The sequence below is a fragment of the Mus pahari genome, chromosome 3, assembly GCF_900095145.1.
Source record: "Mus pahari chromosome 3, PAHARI_EIJ_v1.1, whole genome shotgun sequence".
Lineage (NCBI taxonomy): Eukaryota > Metazoa > Chordata > Mammalia > Rodentia > Muridae > Mus > Mus pahari.
The window spans coordinates 135572355-135576783 of NC_034592.1; positions in this window are offsets into that span (position 1 = coordinate 135572355).

A 4429-nucleotide genomic window follows, 5' to 3' on the forward strand; every position below is an offset into this window, starting at 1 on the left:
TTCACAGTACATGTCTATCAGATAAGTGCTTTGCAAATTTTTTTCTCTTAAGTCTGTGGCTTGTATTTTTCCCCCATGTCTTGAAAAGGTTTCAATTCTTAGAACAAAGAGAATGATGGTTAGTGCAATTATGATTGCAAAGCTGGCAAGCACAGATTCAGCTGTCTTGAAGATGTTTATAAATTTGTGGCCATTTAAGCCACAAGTGGGGTAGTGATTTCAGTGGTGTGTGTGTGTGTGTGTGTGTGTGTGTGTGTAGTAAGATTTATTAATGTGTATCAGTGTATGCCTGTGCTGTGTGTGTTGGTGCCCACAGAAACCAGAAGATAATGTTTCCTTGGAGCTAGAATTATAGGCAGGTGTGAGCCACCTAGTATGGGTGCTAGGAACTGAACCAAGGTGCCCTACAAAAGCAGTATACACTTGACCCATATTTCCAACTCCTTTATCATGGTTTTGTTTTTAAGATTTATTTTATGTGTGTACTGGCTAGTTTTGTGTCAACTTGACACAGCTGGAGTTATCACAGAGCAGGGAGTTTCAGTTGGGGAAATGCCTCCACGAGATCCAGCTGTAAGGCATTTTCTCAATTAGTGATCAAGGGGGTAGGTCCCCTTGTGGGTGGTGCCATCTCTGGGCTGGTAGTCTTGGGTTCTATAAGAGAGCAGGCTGAGCAAGCCAGGGGAAGCAAGCCAGTAAAGAACATCCCTCCATGGCCTCTGCATCAGCTCCTGCTTCNTGACCTGCTTGAGCTCCAGTCCTGACTTCCTTGGTGATGAACAGCAGTATGGAAGTGTAAGCCGAATAAACCCTTTCCTCCCTAACTTGCTTCTTGGTCATGATGTTGGTGCAGGAATAGAAACCCTGACTAAGACAATGTATGTGCATGCACTGTCGCTCTCTCAGACACACCAGGAGAGGGCATCAGATCCCATTACAGATGGTTATGAGCCACCATGTGGTTGCTGGGAATTGAACTCGGGACCTCTGGAAGATCAGCCAGTGCTCTTAACCACAGAGCCATCTCTCCAGCCCCCTTTATCATGTTTTTAAATTATTCTTTATTCTTGCATTATCCTTGATGTTTGTCAATACCACCCTCCTTTTTACTTTTTAATATATCATATCACCCTCAGACCCTAGCCCAGGCCCAGCCTGGTTCATGCTACTCTTGGTCCGGCAGGACAAGGGTCATGTGCCAAGACAGGAGTATCCAGTGTCCACAGTGCTTAAGAATGGCCATAGCAGCCTCAGGGCTGCAGTTCAGATCTATTAGCATGGACACTGGGAGCCACATTCAGACCTTACCTGAAGCTAGCTGTAGCTGATGCGCTCTGAGCTCACTGTTTTACACTTGGATGTCTGCTTAGCTGGTTTGTTACCATTTGTTGTTCTTTGCCTTCGAGTCTTTAACAGAAGTCAGTTGTTCCTCTCTGAGTGGGTTTCTTTCTTGATTTCTATTCTGTTCTGCAGCTCTGTTTGTTTTTATGCTAGTACTCTACTTTGTTACAGCTTTTTCCCCCTTTACATTTATTTACAAATTTCACATTCACGAGTATAAAAGACAAGAGCGGTCTAGGAACCTGGGAAGCTGCGACACTTTACTCTACAGTCAGTCTCATCCCAGATACCCCTATTCAAAATCAGCAAAGCAAGAGAAGTGCTCCTCTCAGTGAACGCACTCTGGGTTTCTTCAGCTGAGCCGAGTTTCCATCTTGTTCCGGGCTAAGTTTGACTGGGGAAAAACTTTCTGGGACTGGAAAGATGGCTCAGTGCATAAGTGCTTAGTGCACAAGCATGAGGGACTGGTTTCAAATCCCCAGTGCCCACAGGAAGAACTGGCTGCGGTCATACACACCTGCAGCCTGTGCTGGAGAAGGTAGGGACAGGATTGCTGGCTGATAATCAGATTCCAGACCCTGCCTCAAGGGAATGCAGCTGGGAATGACAGCGCTGACATCCTCCTTTGGCCTCTGCATATGACTGAGCTAAGGCTGCTCTTTTTTTTTTTTTTTTTTTTTTTTTAAGATTTATTTATTTATTATATGTAAGTACACTGTAGCTGTCTTCAGACACTCCAGAAGAGGGCGTCAGATCTTGTTACGGATGATTATGAGCCACCATGTGGTCGCTGGGATTTGAACTCCGGACCTTTGGAAGAGCAGTCGGGTGCTCTTACCCACTGAGCCATCTCACCAGCCCAAGGCTGCTCTTTTAACATGTTCTTTAGTTGCTTCAGAGTTACACAGAACTTTACCAAGATATGACTACGGCACTGGCACTGAGTACCTACACTAATGATTCAACATCAGGATGATGATTTCCAGAACCAAGCCTCTGACCCAGGCCGAGGATTGAGTCCTACTGACTAGGGCGCTAAGCGCACAGCATCAACAGCAAAGCCCCAATCCGCATCAAAACAAACCTCATTTGCTGGGCCAAAGAGGCAGCCATTGGCACCAGAATACAAAAAAAAATGGCAGAAATACAGCTAGGACTTCTGAGGGTGTCATGAGGTACGGCAACACTGCTCTTTTGCAGCAGAGACACGGGAGTCTTCCAAAGAGCCTACGAGGTTTATATGTGACGTTTCCAGCTCATGGGTATCTAGTCAAGGAGTTGATTGTTGCTCAAGGATTCTGCTCTCTTTGGAAAACCTCTGGTTTTGCAGGCAGTTTTAAGGGCTTCCTGTTTTACTAGGGGGACCCATGCACTCCACCTGTTTGGTAGATGCCAGACTAATGTTGTTCTGCTGGTCCGGGTTTAACCACTGGAGCACTGGGAGGTCTTGCCGAGGTCACCACTTGTCCTGTGTTCAGTTAGTACAGTACACGTGGCTGTGTTGCTGTGTGTGTGTTATCATGTACAATGTGTCCTCTGTGTCATCAAGTACAGCTTTAGCAGAGGAAACCCAGGAAGTGGTCTGTTAAGGCCTAGCAGTTACTCTTCCTGTTGCTATGATAAAGCAATTTAGGGGAGGAAGGGTTTATTCTGCATTGCAGTTGGAGGAGATACATTCCATCAGGACTAAATCACAGCAGGAGCGTGAGGTGGCTGGTCACATGACATCCATAGTCATGAAGCAGAGAGCTTGAGTACTCGTACTGGACCTCCTTTCTCCCTTCTAGTTTGGTGCCGGACCACAGCCCTTGAAACCACAATTACAGTGAGACTTCCAGCTTCAATTAACCTAATCTAGATAACCCCTTACAGACGTGCCGCCAGAGGCTAACCTAAATCTAGATAATCCCTCACACATGTACCTGGAGGCTGGTCCCAAGCTGAGACTCGATCTTATCACATTGACAATCAAAACCATCGCAGGCCTCTAGGGCATTCTTCAGTGGGAAGGCTTTTCAAACCTCCTCTTCCTAGTAGATTTACACCATCCTGTAGACAGCGGTTCTGACCGTGTATGTGTGTGCTGGTGCTGAATTGAGCTGTTGAGCACAATCTTGGAAGTGCCAGGCACTGTGCACAAGATGACACAGTCAGCTGGGGACAGCTCACTCACTGAATGCTGAGTCAGCTTCCTGACTGGCCAGTACTGACTGACACCACAGACCGCAGCCAACAGAGACACTGGAGAGCCCCACCACGCCCACTGTCTCTGAGGCCACTAAGACACCTGCACTGCCATTGAAGCTTATTAAAATATATGTATTTATTAGGGGGGAGGGGATGGAAGGAAAAAGGGAGAGAAAACACTGTGACACGTGGAAATCAAAACAACTTTTGGGAATTGGTCCTAGTCCCTTGCCCCGTTGAGGCAGGGGCTCTCTTGTTTCTGTCCCTGTATTGTATATTCTAGACTAGCCAGTCCTTAAAGCTTCCAGGTGCTCCTCCTGTCTCACCCTGCTAGCTGACCTTTGGGGGTCCAAGGATTACAGGTTGATGCCACTGCATCTGGCTTTGGTTTTTGTTGTTGTCGTTGTTGTTGTTGTTGGCTTAATTTGGTTGGTTGGTTGGTTGGTTGGTTTTTCCAGACAGGTTTTCTCTGTGTAGCCCTGGCTGTCCGGAAAGTCACTCTGTAGACCAGGCTGGCCTTGAACTCACACAAGTCCACCTGCCTCTGCCTCCCCAGTGTTGGGATTAAAGGTGTGCATCACCACTGCCCGTTTTTTGTTGTTCTCTCACATGGGTTTGGATTGGTCCCGGGTTGTCAGACTTGCACAGCTGTGTGGAAGTCCACAGCCGAGCTTTCACTCACTGAGCAGTGTCTATGGCCCCACCTTGTGCTTTGTACATGACAGGTGTAGTGGCTATTCCTGGTTGTCAACTTGACTATATTTGAAATGAACTATAATCCAGAATTGGAAGGCTCACCAGTGGACCTAATCTGGAGACTGGGAGATAGAAGTTTCTGATCTGGATCTTGGTATGGAGATCTTGAGACACAGTGGTGATTGAATCCAGAAGATTAAGACAG